The following is a 16,658-nucleotide window of genomic DNA, read 5'->3' on the forward strand; positions in this document are numbered from 1 at the left end:
CCTGGCACTAGAATTCTTGTAGACATATTTTTTCCATCACTAGATTGTAAGCTCCTTGAAGGTAGAGTCAATATCTTCTATATCCACTCAAATCCACATTGTAGACTCAGGATGTATGGCTGTGAGTAGAGGAGCTGGAATTCACAGTTGTGGGTTTTGACTGCAAAGCCCCTATGTGATGGTTCATTTTATGTGTCAACTTGGCTGGCTGAGGGATACCCAGATGACTGGCAACACATTACTTCTTGTTGTGTTTGCGAGGGTGTTTCCAGAAGATGTAAGCATTTGAATCGGTAGAGGAATAAAGAATATCTCCCTTATCAGTGTGGGCAGGCATCATCCAATCCACTGAGGGCCTGGATGAAAAAAAAAAGGTGGAGGAAGGGCAAATTCACTCTCTCTACTTGAACTGGGACATCCTTTTTTTTTTCTGCATTTGAACTTAAGAGCTCCTGGTTCTGAGACCTTCAGACTCTGACTGAATCATACCACTGACATTGCTGGTTCTCTACCTTGCAGACAGCATATTGTGGGGCTTCCTGGCCTTTATAATCGTATGAGCTAATTCTCATAATAAATCCCCTGTTATCTATCTTCTATCTATCTATCTATCTATCTATCTATCTATCTATCTATCTATCAATTGGTTCTGTTTCTCTGGAAAATCCTGAATAATATACCTTGCTTCTATATCCTTATGGAATGGATGAAAGGACCTCAGTTTCCCTGGCTTCCAAATGCAAATAATGTTCTGTGCTTTGTGTTACCTGTAAGGGCAAATCATAAACTCTAAAGCTCTCTTCTTCCCAGGGGGTTGCAGGATGGCACTGGCTTTCTTGGATGAACAGCCTGGAAATTCAGCAGGAATTCAGTGGCAGATCTATTTTAGGGACTTCACCATGGAGCCCATTACTGGATCTTGGGGATGTTCAGGCTTGAGACTAACTATTCCTTATTTCTGGGCTTTGGGGGTGGGTGGGTCTCAGGCTAAGAGGGATTCTGAGCTGGCTCCCAGTCAGCCTTCTTACCATTTGGCATCCACTCTCCTAATCTCTTTGCGATCCAGTGTCTAGTCAAGAAACATTGATTTAGTTCTACTATGTGTCATGCATTGGGCTATCCCTGGGAATACAAAGATTAAGCAGACACTCTCCTTGTCCTCCAGGAGAAGGTGGACATGTGAACAGACAATGGCAACCCAGGCAGACATGTGTTATAGTAGAGGGCAGCCTAAGGCTCATGGTGTCCCAGAGCAGGGATCATAGGAGATCTGAGAGATCACATTTCCTGCCTCTAGCTCTTTCTGGGCTGTGAATGACATCAACTCACTGTGAGATCTTAGATTACATTTCTTCTCTGGTCTTAGTTTTCTTTCTCTACACAGCAGGGCAGCTGGGCTCAGTGGTGCTCCAGATCTTACCCCACATACTCACCTCTTGTGCTTATGCTGCTGGGCACCATGCAGTCCTCCTTGTACTCTCTGTATTTCTCAAGAGGCAGAGGCCTCATCGCAGCTCCAAGTCACATCAGGCAGAAGCCTTGGCAGTGGAGCACAGGGAGGTTGACTCTGGGACTTCCATAGAGGTTCCAGGATTTCTTTTGGTATCTGCCAGTGTTGGACATGGCCAGGCCTGCTCTGGGCACATTGCCTACCTTCCAAGTCATGGGGGAGGCTGCTTCTTGTGATCATTGTACCAGGACCTGGGAGTGCAATGGCAAGCAAAAATAGACACGATTTGTAGCCTCATGGAGTTCACTCATGGAACTCTGGGTCCTCATGGAGTCTAGTTAAAGAGAAAGTATTAATAAAACAGGCACATAAATGAATGTATACTTATATCCTGGGGTAAGTGCTGGAGTGTGAAAAACATAGTCCTAGGAGAGCAAGTATAATGAGGATTGAAGAATAGGTTTAGCAGCATGAGGTCATTATTGAGAGTTGTTTTGTCAGGATAAGTCCAGAAGCCACATGGGAGTGAACCGAGGAGCAAGCTGGAGGTGAAGAATTGGAGGTGGTCAGTGTAGATAACTCTCAACCAGTGAGCACTGAAAGGGCTGGGAGGAACCTTTGAGGTCTTCCATGGCAAGCACTTTAAAAAAGATTACAAAGAGATTCACAGACATCATCTTTTGTAATCTTTAGAACAATCTTGTGACATGGGAGGGTCAGGTTTTCTTTCCACTTGACATATGAAAAAATGGAAATCCAAAAAGGTTTTGTGTCTTGAGTAGAGCGTTCATAGCAGAGCCAGGACTGGAACTGAAGTCTCCAGAATCCCTGCCCTCCTTCCACTTTCCAAACAAAATGCCATCTGTCTGGAGGTTATTTGAATGAATGAGGACTGTATTCACCACACTCAAGTTTTCTTGATTACATTTTCTCTCCTCAGGCCCTACAGATTCAGGACCACGGCCAGCACCCACACTGCCTTCCATAAACACTGAGCTAAATAAACCTAGAGCCTTGGTGATGAGATCAGCACTGCCTTTGTAAGTTGGTTTTCTCAACGAACATCAACTGAACATCTACTAAACATAAGGTGAGATGACAGGTTCTGGGGACATGGAACTAGAAAACTGCCCATAAGGAGCCCACAGTCTAGGATGGACAAGACATGGACACAGAGTGTGAGAATGTGCACAGGGGTTGTGGGATCCTAAAGGAGAGTGAGAGTCAAAGAAGCCTTCCTGGAGGAGACACAGCCTGAGGTGAATCTTGAAGACAGAAGATGGCAGTGAGGAGCTACTGAGGGGTTTTAAGCAGGGGTGTGACAAGGTCACATGTGTTTTAGAGAGATTTCTGGTGCAATGTGAGAATAGAGGAGGGGTGAGAGAAGAGATAGGGAATGACTCAGGAGACTGAATAAGAAGAAGTCTCCCAAAGCACATTTAAAAAGGCATAGCCAGGTTTTAATCTTGCTTGCAAAAGCAGATGGAAATATTCTGTGTTTTATACGTTTTCTTTTGGCATTGGAAAGTTTCAATTTCTTGACCAGCAGAAGCTGATACTGGGGGAATTATACTGCTGGCGGGCAGCAGGAAAATGACATGCAGAGAAACAGGGAAGGAGGAGAATCTGATTTGTTGAGCTGTTGTTATGCATCAGCACTATGCTAGGTGCTTTTTACATAGTCTCATTTAATTCTCCCAACAACCTGTGAAGTAATGAGGTCTTCATATTTTATAACAAGAAACTGAGGATTAGAGAGGTTAATTACCTGTGGCCCATGGCCAAACACACAAATAAAAGGAAGAGGCAGGATTTGAACCCAGGTCTGCATGGTTCCAAATGCTTCACATTCCCTTCTCATGCATATGTGATCTCAGTGGACAATGTGGTGGAGACCTAGCTGACAGAAGAGCAGAGTAAGGCCCCTGGGCACCCACCCCTGCAGTCTTCTTGTTCACACACAAAGGAATAATCACAATAAGCATTCTTTCCTCAGCTTCTAAGTGCAGGAGATTTAGAAGGTTACAAATGGACTCAGTATGTGTGACATAGTCACTCCTAGGCCAGGTGGGTTTTACTTGCTTCTTACCACCCCATGATATCACATCTTGCAGAAAAGAGTGCTTCTGTATTCAGGGACAAGAAGATAAGAGGTTTCACATCGGTGCCAATTACCTTCTTTGACACCCCTGAGGTGCCCTTGGCCCCCAAATTTTGAAGACTGAATCATTCTCTCTGGGCCTTTTGTGGCGGCTATGGCAGCGTCTGCCGCAGAGCCTGAGGAAGCTTTATGGAGATGGTCACACTCCAGTGCCCAGCCTACTTGTTGGAACTTTCCAGAAATATTGCACTGCAGACATTTTCCACGCTGTTATGCTAATGGAATCAGGAAAAATCAATTGTCCTTAAGGAACAGGGGAATGAGACGTGCTGTAAATGCCACGGGATGAGTGATTGGTTGATTGCTTGCCCGCGATCGGAGCTCGTCTCATCCCTACATTATTCTGATGAATTTTTATGGCATGCCTCCTTTCTTGCTTGCTCCCTCTCCCCACCCCCATCCCCCCTTAGCTGGGGAAGAAGGTTTATGGCTTGCAGCTTCTCAGTTGATTGAATGCAGCTGGCATTGTTGCAGCAGAGGACAAATAGGTACATTTGCTTTACAGGCTGAGAAAAGTGGGTTTGGAGAAATTGCACAGCCACGTCCCTCTGCAACAAAGGCGCCCTTAAAAATGCAGATATTTTAAATGAAATGATTTTACTCTCCTTCCAGGCTGTCCCTAATCTTTCTGTCAGAGGAAAGGGCAAAAAAAAAAAAAAAAAAAAAGGTTGGGGAAAAGAAATGTATAGCTTGTGATTCTGCGGAAATCCGATTTTTCATTCTTATCACAAAGGACGCTAACGAAGGCATTTCATTAGTATTCATTTTAGGCCAATGTGATTTTCTCCTCTTTGCTAACACAAAAATAAATAAATAAACAGTCGAGCTATGTCTGGGAAACTGCCGACAAGGCGGCTTGGAGCAGAGGTCAGCATTTTCTGGAATGAGTGTGTGCCGCATTCAGTAAGGTGGCCAAGAAAATGGATCCAGCTCAAATAAGGGCCATCTGGGGCAGGGAAGAGACAAGGTTTGGGATGGAGACAGGTCCCTTGGGTTTCCAAGCTGGTGTTCAGCTTGGCCATGGCAGTTTGTGGACTGGAGAAGGCAAACAGGCTGTGACTGCTGTTTTCCATGGGGCGTTAGCTGCAGCTGATACTCTCTGTGCCTGGCTGCTGGTTCTGAGGGTGGGGATACTTCAGTCCTGGCCAGGGCACTAGGCAACTCCTATCGTTCTTCTTTCCTGTTTCTTCCTCAAGGGCAACTAAGCCCTGTTGAGGGTTGGGAAATCCTACTGGGTGAAAATCTGGGAGTGTTTGGCTGGAAAGAGGAGATTTGGGGACACAGCTGTTGTCTTCATCCATCCAAGGGAGTATTGTGGATGGAGAAGCAGGCTTATTGTATTAGACTTCAGAGGGCTAAACTAGACTCAGTAGGTGGAAGTGACAGCATGGCAGAGAAATCCATCAGATTTGAGATCAAATTTCAGATCAAGCATTTTCTGAAGATGTCCGCAGGCAAGTCTCTGAGCCTCAGTGACCACATTTTTAAAAGGAAGTAAATGAAAATAAACCCCAATGTATTCTTTCCAGGCTACTGGAAAGTACAGTAACTTGGAAGTTACTGTGCTAGGAAGTGGCTCTCAGTGACCCCTTTGTAGAGAAGGGGAAACCCAGATTCAGAGGGGGTAAGTAGCACAACCTCTGGGAAACAGGCCCCTAGACTCCGAGGCCAGAGCCCTTTGCCTGCCCCAGCCAAGGGCATCCTTGTTCAGCTACTTCTCAGGGCTGCTGTATGGAAGAGGTGAGTGAGATACACAAGCAGAACACTGTTTGTTCTTGGATAAAAATTCTTACCCAGTTCACCTCAAAAACCAAGTCATCTGACATATTTCCATCTCTCTGGGGCTGTACACTCCTGGAGGCCAGTGTACCTTTGTACTCTCTGTGCTTAATTCAGACGTTTCAGCAATTCCTGACTTGCCTTAACATGCTGTGTCTTTTGATACTTCCTAGCCCTGGCCTATGCTACTGTCCCTGTGTGGAACATTCTCCCCTGCCTTTTTAATTTGGCCGAGTCTCACCCATCCTTCAACTCAGATTCTACAGCTTCTGAGGAAACTTCCTTGACATCCCACACAGGCCTGTTATTCTCTCTGCTCTTGTTGGGTCACTGTGTAGTTGTTTATAGAACCATAATGATACTATTAATAGTAACACAATGAGCAATGGGAATCTTGGTGCCAGGCTGACCTGAGTTCAAATCTTGACACTGCTGTGTAATCATGAATGAGTTACCTAAACTCTCTGAGCCTCCCTTTCCTCATTGGTCAATGGTGATAGTTATAGTAATGGTACCTATTCCAAAAGGCTATTTGGAGAATTCAATGAGAAATATTTGTAAAGTACTTTCTCAGTGCTTGGCACATACAAGACCTCAGGCAATTCAAAATGAATGACTGAATAGAGTTTCTTTTAGGTTGGCTAGAAATATTGATAGAGGTGACCAAGGACACATTTGTTTTTCTGTTCCCTCACTCCTCTTGTCCATTTTCTCCTGGCCTTATTCCTTCCTGCCTGTGCCATCAATGATAATTAATACCTACAGTGTGCCAGGCAGTTAGTGGCAGACCCAGGATAGAACTAGGGTTTCTGAGGCTCTAGTCTAGGACTCTTTTTCATCGTCCCTCTCCCAATCAGGTAGCTTCTCAAGGCAGGTGTCGCATCTTTTTCACCTGTCTCCCCTGCTATGCCTACCACAGTTTAGGCCCCACTGTGGGTGGTCTGTGAAGTCTGTGAAGGGCCGGGGTCGTGGGCTCACTGGCAGGGGGATCTGGAGCCCAGTTCAATTTCTGCCTGCCTGTGTGACCCCGAGGCCATCAGTTTTCTCATCTATCAGGGAGTGGCACTACTTCCTGCCAGACCTGCTGCACTGGGCTATTGTTAATAAGAGAGGAAGAGGAGGGTGCTTTGTCAGCTCTTATGCGTGGTAGGGGTTGAAGCTATTGCTGCTGTTTCTGTGTCCTTGTTGTTATTGCCTCTCAAAATAAAAAAGTCCTCATAGCCAGGGTCCTGGAACCAGTCTGTTAAAGGAGATGGCTCTGCCCTTGAAAGCCACTCTCCTGGTCTGGCGTTTCCTGTGAGTAATTTGAAACTGGGGCTCAGGGAACTGAACTCCAGTTAATGGTTTTCAATAAAGAATTAAGTGCTGCTTGTCAGGCTGGCGCTGGGGCCTGGCTTCCCGGAAAGGGAGAGAGTGCTGGGGGATGGGGAGCAGTTGCATGCGTTTAGGGATGCGTTTGCATTTTCCGGTCAGTTAGGCAGCCTGATGAAAAAGGGATAAGATCTGGCCACAGCAGCCAGAGGGCGGAGGTGGTGGTGGGTGGGTGGGTGGGGGGCGTGTCAAGAGAGACTGAGACCCTGCACTGTGGAGGCTGCAGGGAGGGAGTAATGGTCATTACCATTAGAGCTAGATCAGCTGTTTCTACAAAAAGCCTGTTAGGCACCTGGCTCTTGCCCCCTTCCCTCGGGGCAGCCCCTGTGGGAAGGAATGCTGAAGCTTTTTTTGCTAGTGCTGCCTTCCACATCAGACATCACCTTTATAATAACCACAGCTCTCCTTACATGATTTCTGCATAAAATAGTTCTTTAAAGCCTCATCCACAACCCTAAAAAGTTGCTATTACTTTCATCACTCTTGTTTTTCAGATAAGGATATTGAGGTACAGAGAAGTTAAGTAACCTGCCCAAGGTTACACAGCTTCTGGAGTAGGAGATCAGGGCTGCAAACCTAGGTAGTCTGGTACCAACATTATGCTGTTTAACCATTCTGTGGTATTGCCTGTCATAGGGTCTTGACTCACTTTTTCTCCAGCCTATGAGGTTGGCAGAGGACGGTCATTCACTCCATCTCATAGATGAGGAGACAGGGTCCGGGGGGTGTTGTGCCTCTGCCAGGGGGACCAGAGAGAGGGAGAGGTAAATCAGGCATCCAGACATGGGGGAGAAGGAGAAAGGCCCCACAAGAAAGGTATTTGGTAGCAAGTATCAAAAAACTTAAAAATGTTCATACCCTTTGTCCTAGTATTTCTGTTTCTGGGCGTCTCCTTTAAGGAAACAATCTTTCCAAAATAAGACAATTCTAAATAAAAGAAAAGATTGATTATTTATGATATCAAATGATTGGAAGCAGTTTAAGTACCTAGCCATTGGAAATGGTTGAATAAAATCCGGTGTTTACACTCAATTTGACAGTCTGTAGCCATGAAAAATAATGGTTCTGAAGGCAACATAGTAATCTGAAAGAATGCTTATGATATAATGTTAAATAAGGAGAAAAGTAAATTGTATGAATAATAAAATTCATACCAAATTGTATGAATAATAAAATCTCAAGTATGTACCAAACATGCAGGAGATAAGCAAAATAATAGTTGCTGTGTTGGGATGATGAAATTGTAAGTTCTTTTACTTTGTTTCCAACTTTCTGTAATGTGTTGCTTCAAGTATAGATAAATTGATGGACTTGGTCCAGAATATTGTTGTATGACCTAGGAAAAGCTACATCTCTCTATGCTTCAGTTTCCTAATCAGTAACTATGGATAAATCCTCCTTTTTCCAGGATTGCTATATTTAATGAGATAATAGACATAATGTACCTAGCAGGAGGCCTCTGCATAGTAGGTGACTAGATGGTGTCAATTACTACCCTGAGCTTTATTCTGTTTCTCACATGTTGTCTTCTGTCTTATTGATATTTGCACAGTGAGGCTGGTATAGCCAGGCCCAAACCTGTATCCCAGATATGAGGGCTTCCCAGAGTCAGGCACAGACATATCACTCCTCCACTGCCTTACATCTACCAAAAGAATGAAGGCCAGATCCTCCAAGGAGAGTCAGCTGGACCTCAAGCCCCTAGGCAGCTGCTGAGATTGACTTTCCCTGAGGGTGTCTCTGAGAAACACACACCACTAAGCTGGCCTTCTTTTCAGAGAACTTCTGGTGGGGCATAGAGACTTGTGTGGTTCTGATACTGCCTGCTGGGGGACCCACAGGCCATCAATTTTCTCATTCATTTGTTCGTTCATTACTCATTCACTGCATCATGTAGAGAGTCAGCTATAGCAGAGCCTTATTGAATGTTGACTCTGTACCTAATGGGCGTAGGGGTGGGGGTCTGTACAATGGGCTTTCACTTACCTTAGCTTATTGAATCCTCACATTTGCGTTGCAGAAGAGGTTCACTTAGCTAAGCATGGCAATTTTAAAAAGCAAGATACAAATGAATGTCTGTCCTCACATAGTCAGTCAGTTAGTCCCCTGGCCCTGTCAACTCTGTCTTAGTGCTTCTGAGACCTAATCCTTCTGCTTCAGCCCCCAGCTTCAGTCACTCTTTTTGCCAGTCATCTTTATAAAACCCAAACCTGACCTTAGGAGAACATCCCTGCTCAGCCTGTAAAAACCAGTTTCTTTTGGTCTGATCTCCCCCAATCTACCCCAACACACAGCCACTTCTCCTGTGCCTCAGTGCCCCTTTATGGCTTATGCTTCATACACTCTTCCTACTTTCTAGAATGCCCTTTCCTACACGACAGACTCTAACCCATTCTCTAAAACTCAGCTCAACACCCGCTCCTTTTTGGCTCCCATAAAGGATTTTCTGCTCCCCTTCTGTGCCCATCTCTCACTGTACTGCAATAACTTCCAAGTCTGTTCTTCTTCCACTCCAGGACCGTGCATTCCTCAAGGGCAGAGACCATGCCTTTTTATTTTCGTGTCCCCAGAGCTTAGCTCAGAGCCTGGCACAAGCAGAGGCCCAATGAGTGTTTGTTGAGTGAATTATGAATGACAGTGTGATCTCAGGGCTTCCACTAGGGAGGAGCAACAGGGCTCTTTGACCTGTTGGGAATGGGAGGTGTTCTCAGCTGAATTCTCTTGGCAGACACTTTCCAGCATCAACAGCTGCTCACTCCCCAGAGGCCCTGTCTCTGCTCAGCCCCCTGGCTGATATGAGAACATTTGGCCATAAACCTGGCTAGCTGTGGGATTGCAGCCAGCACCTTGCAGAGAGCTCATCCTGGCAAAGCCTTGACCTGAACAGCTGGGCAGGCATGAATGCTTATGGTCTGGCCCTGCCACATCTCAGCCCCATGCCATGCCTCTATGCCCCCTCATCCTCCAGGCTACAGCACTACTGAAAAGTTTCCTGAAGGCATCTTGTGATTTCACTTTTCTTTATAGTTCCTTCTGCCTGGGATATTCTCCATCTGCCCATGCTTCTGTCTTTGCTTAGTGAATTCCTACTTGTTCTTCTTGGCTCAGGTGTCACTCTCTTCTGGGCCAGGAGCCTGCCCTGAGCACCTCCCAGTCTCTGGGGGCACCTCCATCATTATACTGTTCACACTGTGTTGTCATTATCTGTTTATTTTCCCCACAAGTCTGTGGGCTCCCTGAAGGCAGACACTTGGTTTAATTCACTTTGGTGTCCCTAGTACCTTGATCGCGGTAGCTGCTCACAAGTATGTGCTGCATGGGTGAATGGTTGGATGGATATGTGGGTAAATTGTGCTAAGACCCTTCCCTATTGCTCTGAGTCAAATAGTGGTACACTGTCCATGAAGGGGACCTGAGAACACTCCCCAGTGCAACAGTGGGTTGGAGAGAGGCCTGAGCTTCAGGACCAGCTCTGCTTCAAACTGGTTCTGAGTTCTCTCTTCACCTGTCTAAATTCATTTCCTGACCTCTTAAATGGGAATTACAAGCCTTGCTCATCATACCTAGTAGAGTAATTGTGAGGATCAAGTGAAACAATGTCTCTGAAATTATTTTGTAAACTGTGAAGTGCTGTGTTTTTACTCTCTGTGGGGGAAAGTTCAGTGCTGTCAGGTGTCAATGCCCACTAGGGGGAGTGGCAGAGCAGGCCAGGCCCTTATATTGGAGACATGGGGACAGTGGATGCCAGCTCTGCGCTAGAACTCAGGCTGGCCCAGAAAGAGGGGATGCAGGGTCCAGGACGCTTCACGTTGAGGTCCCTGGCTCCCCTTTCCTCAGCACTTCTCTCCAGGTTTAAAGAGCAAGCTGGGCTATCTTTGAATTGCTAGAGGAGAAGGAAATTAGAAAAAGAAAACCCGGCCTGACGGCAAGGGGTCAGCCCTAACACTGCCTTATTGTGGGGGTGGGAGGTGGGAGCAGGAGATAGCTATGGGCAGGCTGAAAGTGTAGGACTTCAGCTTCTTTCCTTTAGGCACTGCTTTCTGTGACTAGCTCAAGAGCCTGGATTTCAGGGCTCTGAGGCCATTGTCTGACTGGTATAGGGCATATCTACTGGCTTATGGAATGCCACCTTATTGGGACAGGGTCTGGGTCTGCACGTACCTCTCTCCATGGTGCTTGAAATCTGCAGGCTTGGCCTACAGTTGATTAGCATCCTCTTTGCTGGGGTGGAGGGGACCAGACAAGGAGACCAGCTGGAGGAGAGCTCTGTAACCCAATTTGCTATGCAGAGAAGCCAGTCTGTCTGGCAAGAGCTAATTGGAAAGCTGCTTCCTCTAAGCCTGGACCCAGGAGGGCCTTAGGCCTGGCTGGGCGGGGCCCCTTAGCTAGTCCAACATCACTTAGTGCTTTGTGGGAGCCACTCCCAGCGGGAGAGCACTTAGCTCTGGTAATTGGCCAAGCAGGCTTATCATTAATTCATGCCAAATTGTATTTTTTCTTTTGAGACGGGCAGGGGGCGGGAGGCGGTGTGGTGGTGTGGGGGGGGGCAGGGGGTGGTGGGAGATAGAGAGAGAGAGAGGAAGAGTAGAAGTAGGTGGGAATAAATGAGTTTCTGAAGGGAAGAGTCTGTTTCAGGGCTTGGTTGAAGCAGCTTCTTCTTAGGATTGGGAAGACTGAGGATTCATTTGCTAATTTACTGTTGACCTGAGCAAGTCACTTTCCCTCAGGTGGTTTTAGTTTCCTAATCTGTGGTAGGAGACAATAACTTGTGATCTATCTATCTCAGAGGATGGCTTTGAGGGCTGAATCCAGATAATGAGGGATGAGTACTTTTCAGATGTTCATTTCAACAGGCTAAGGGAGACGGAAGCCATTTACATTTAATGTAATTATTGATGTGGTTGGGTTTCAGTCTATCATTTTTTGGGCAGTATCTTTCAGATAGTTTTTTAAGTGACTCTATTTTATTTCCTTTGTTGTCTTATCAGCTCCTTGATATGTAATTTCAATGGCTACCTTAGGGTTTATAATATACATCTTTAACATTGCAGTCTGCTTTCAAGTGTTGTTGCAGCACTTCACATGTAGTATAAAACCTTAAAATAATATACCTCCCTTTTTTCCTCCTTGCCTTTATGCTAATTTAGTCATACATTTTACTTGTAAACTTCATAATACATTGTTATTATTTTCATTTAAACAATCAACTATCCTTTAAAGAGATTTAAATCATATTTTTAAAATCTTATAAATCTGGTATTCTTCATTCCATTGTGAGGATTTATATTTCCATTTGGTTTCATTTTTCTTCTGACTGAAGGACTTCCTTCAATATTTTTTCTAGCGCTAGTCTGCTGGTGGTGAATTATTTTGGCTTTTATATGTCAGAAAAAGAGTTATTTTGTCTTCACCTTTGAAAGGTATTTTCACTGGGTATAAGATTCTAGGTTGACAGATTTCTTTTTATACTTTGAAGATGCTGCTCCATTGTCTCCTGGCTTCATTATTTCTCTTTAGAACTCCTTTTTCACCTTATCTTTGTTTCTCTTTTTATAACATTTCTTTTCTCTATGATTGCTTTTAAGATTTTTCTTTTATTACAGGTTTTGAGAAATTGGATTATGATGTGCCTTGGTGTAATTTTCTTAATTTTTCTTATGTTTGGGGTTCATTGAGCTTCTTGGATCTATGAGTTTATAGTTCTCATCAAAGTTGGAAAAATTTGCAGCCATTATTTCTTCAAATAATTTTTCTGCATGTCTACTCCTTCAGGGACTGCCATTATATATATATTAAGTTTCTTGAGGTTGTCTTGTAGATCGCTGATGTTCTTTTCATTTTAAAATTTCTTCTTTTTTTCCTGTGTCTCATTTTGAATAGTTTCGATTTTTTTCAACTTTACTTTTTTTTTGCAAGGTCTAATCTGTCTTTAATTTACTCCATTGAATTTTTCATCTCAGACATTGCAGTTTTCACTTCTGGAAGTTTAATTTCAATCCTTTTTTATGTCTTCCGTGACTCTACTTAATTTTTTCAACAGAGAGAATACAGTCATAATAACTATTTATTGTCTATATTTCCTAATTCTAATATCTGTGTCAGTTCCAATTGACTGTGCGTCTTCTCAATGTGGGTCCTATTCTTCTGCATGTTTACATGCTTTGTAGTTTTTGACTGAATTCCAGACATTGTGAATTTTACCTTGTTTGGGGCTGGCTATTTTTATATTTCCTTAAGTATTCTTGAGATTTGTTCTGGGATGCAGTGAAGTTACTTGAAAACATTTTGATCCTTTTGTGTCTTTATTTTAAGATTTGTTAGGCAGGATCAGAGCAGCTTGTGATCTAGAGCAAATTATTCCCCGTAACTAAGAGAAGACTCTTCTGAGTGCTCTACCCAATGCCCTGTGAATTATGATTTTTTTTTCAAGTTGGCTGGTAGGAACAGATACTGTTTCTGATCCTGTGTGAGTACTGGACTCTAACGGGTCTTTCCCTGGCCTCGTGTAGTTTCTTCACACATATGCACTCATTGTTCAGTGGGAAACCTTCAGAGATTTCTAGAATTCTCTCTTTGTGCAGTGCTGTCTTTCTCTCCAGTACTCTTTCCTGTGAACTCTAGTAATTTTGCTCTCCTGGGACTCTCAGCTCTGAAGCTACTATTCAGGGAGTCCACCAGATCCTCCCTCCATGTGCTGAGGCATGGAAATTCTCAAGCAGTAAGTTGGGGGCAATGGTAGGGCCCACCTTGCTTGTTTCTCAGAGATGACTATTGTTCTTTGAGAAACAATACAAACTATTTTTGCTTCATATCCACTGTTTTAAAAACCATTGTTTTATATATTTTGTCTGTTTTTTTTCCAGGGGTAGTGGGGTTGTTTTACATGAGAAGGCAAACCCTACCCTTGTTACCACCTTGCCTACAAGTGGAAGTTCAAAAAGAGGCAGGAAATGAGGATCTTTTAAATAAAGTATGCTCATATACCTAAGTCTTGATGGTGTGGGTTTCCCAGGGCCGGTTACAGTAAGGTTTGATAGAGTGGAGGACAGCAATAAAGAGGCCAAGATCCTAAGTCCTGGAATTTGTCCCTGATTATCCTGCTACTTATAATTTTTAAAACAGAGTCCAAAATTTCTATCATATTGTTTAGGATTCTTCCTAATGCAGGCACTTCCAGAAGGGCTCCCCAGAGACAATAAATAATGAACATCATAAATAATAAATTATATAGTATGTTGGTATGTAATAAGTGGTATTGCCTGTGGAAGTCATCACCACTGTGCCTGACACATGGTAGGTAGCTAAGAACTCTTTCTGAGAAAGCCAAAGAAGATTTCTTCATATTGGGAAGCCAATGGGAGCCAAGTCTTGAAGTATGATGAGAAATTCACCAGGTACAAGAAGGAGCAGTATCTGGCATAGGAATAAACAAGATTAAAGTTTGGAGATGGGGGATATGTTTGGGAAATGGCCATGGTCCTGTCCCTGACAAACCCACGCAGTTGCTATGGAGCGAATGCATCAAGCTTTCAGGGCTGGCAGATGGAAGTTGTGTCAGTACCACGGAGAGCTCCAAGGGAGGCCAACCTCAAAGGAGAGCCCTGGCTGCTCACCAGCTGATTTACCTGGTCAACTCAATCCCAAGCCAGAGTGACTCTGTCCAAAATTCAGGCAAGGCTGATATCTATTTTTTTTTTTTTTTGAAATAGAGTCTCGCTCTGTCGCCCAGGCTGGAGTGCTGTGGCACAATCTCAGCTCACTGCAACCTCTGCCTCCTGGGTTCAACGATTCTGCCTCAGCCTTCCGAGGAACTGGGATTACAGGCATGCGCTGCCATGCCTGGCTAATTTTTGTGTTTTTAGTAGAGAGAGGGTTTCACCACGTTGTCCAGGCTGGTCTTGAACTCCTGACCTCAGGTGATCCACCTGCCTCAGCCTCCCAAAGTGCTAGAATTAAAGGTGTGAGCCACTGCGCCCAGCCCAGATAAGGCTGATATCTGAATTTGACTTCAGAATTGGAAGCTAGTCCTTTTCCATCATACATCTCTTGCTGTTGGAGTAATTGGCAGAATCTTGTTGCACTGAAATCTTTGGACTAACTGTTATCTGAAGATCTGGGTTTGAATCCTAGTTCTGCCACTAACTAGCTGTGTAGCTTTAGATGGATGAGTTAGTTTCTCATCTGTAAAGTGAGAAAAATGATACTTATCTGATAGTGGTGTTGTGAGGACTAAGTAGGAAAGAGCTAGTAAAGCAAACATAGAAACATAGAAGATACCTTGCAATACTTTGCTGTGGGGTGAGTGAAAACTTTAGCAATGTTAGATCCTCTCTGGAGGTGATGCATAGGATTTCAGAGTTGATAAGGGAGAAAGGACATTCTAGGCAGAAAGAACAGTGGAGCAAAGGCAGGAAGGCATGAAAGTGAATGGCTTGGCCAGGAAATAGAGAGTAGTTTAATGAGACTGAAGCTATTCAGCTGCCACTTTTATTCTGAGGCTTCCTGAACGACTATTTTCAGCACAGAGCACTCTCTTGAACTCCTGACTTTATTTCCAGCTAGTCTATTGTGCATCCCTGTTGAAAGTTCTACATGCAGCTCTAAGTCACCTTTCCAAAACAGAATTCATCTCTTTCCTTCAACATGCTGTCTTCAGATAGCATGTCAGAAGGAAGTGTGACTTATGAATGGCCTTAAATTGGGTGAAAGTTGTCTTAAAGAATATGGTGACCTTATTCTCCTTTCCAACTATGAGCAGAAAATGAGACTGGCTTAACCTAAAGCATGAGATAATTGGGTTAGAGAAAGGAAGGACTTCCAATATTGTAAATTGTGGGGAACTCAGAAGGGCTGAGCAAAAGAGGTTGTGCAATTCTCTCCCCTGAAGAAGAGGAGACATTATCATCTAGCTAAGATATTTTTCCTCATCATCACTATTTAGTAACTATTACAATAATTGAATGATTAATATTCTTTTAACAACAGTTTATATTTTTATAGAACTTTACAGCTTATAAAAGGTCTAATTCGATCTGAATTGCCACCCTATGAGGTTACCAAGATAAGGATGATTAACTCATTGCCCCTCTGCCCTCATTTTATACATGGAGAAACTGAAACTGCAAGCCACAGAAGTGATGTAATTGGCAAGAAATCAAGTGGTGCAGCCAGGAACAAAACTATGTCTCACAGCTCGCACCCAGACCTATACTTTTTTTTTTTTTTCCAAAAGAGCACTCTGGCTGTCAACTGAAAACAGCAGCAGCAGCAGCAGCAGCAACACCACCACCAACAACAATGACAACTGTTGCATTTATAACTGAAGATCCACAGAGTCCCTCTTTCCAGTGTTAGTTGCTACAAGGAGTGGGAGAATGAAGATCTGACCTCAAGGAATACAAGAGTTTTTGTTCAAAGTTCCAAAGCTAAGCTATTAGAAGGGAGGGAGGGCCTGATGCCATGTCATCTCTGACCAAGAGAATTGGTAGAATAGAAATAATCTATTTCTCACGTGGTCTAGGACTTGACAATTTACATAGCAGTTTTATATCCTCTACTTCATTTGACATGCTCCCATCACCCTGTGAAGCATGTGTCATTGTTACCACCCACTTTCCAGATAAGGAGAGATGGGGAGGCTCAGGGAGGTGAATGGATTTGCCTGAGGCCACTGGTCAGTGACTGAGCTGGGATAGGAATTACTTTCTCTGGTCTCTTGATCTCAACTCTTTCTCTCACTCTTTCTGCTGCATCTCAGTTGCTTCTGCGTCTGGCCAGTCCCAAAAACAAATCCTGTCATTGAGTTGGAATGTGGGTGCTGGGGCCCGGGAGACAATGTTTTCTGCTTTTCAATCTGTTCTTAATTTATTAAAGTGATGAAATAAGGAAGAGGCCCAG

The 16,658-nt window shown here is 44.0% G+C and overlaps 1 long non-coding RNA gene across 1 annotated transcript in view; it reads left to right on the forward strand.

Moving 5' to 3' along the window:
- LOC134734570 (uncharacterized) overlaps window positions 1-16,658 on the forward strand; it is a 247,910-nt gene that overhangs the window by 133,941 nt on the left and 97,311 nt on the right. Inside the window, exon 2 of the long non-coding RNA XR_010117671.1 lies at window positions 2,391-2,540. This is a non-coding gene — a long non-coding RNA (uncharacterized lncRNA). The remainder of the gene's footprint in view (window positions 1-2,390; window positions 2,541-16,658) is intronic.

This window comes from Symphalangus syndactylus, chromosome 12 (genome assembly GCF_028878055.3).
Source record: "Symphalangus syndactylus isolate Jambi chromosome 12, NHGRI_mSymSyn1-v2.1_pri, whole genome shotgun sequence".
Classification (NCBI taxonomy): Eukaryota; Metazoa; Chordata; class Mammalia; order Primates; family Hylobatidae; genus Symphalangus; species Symphalangus syndactylus.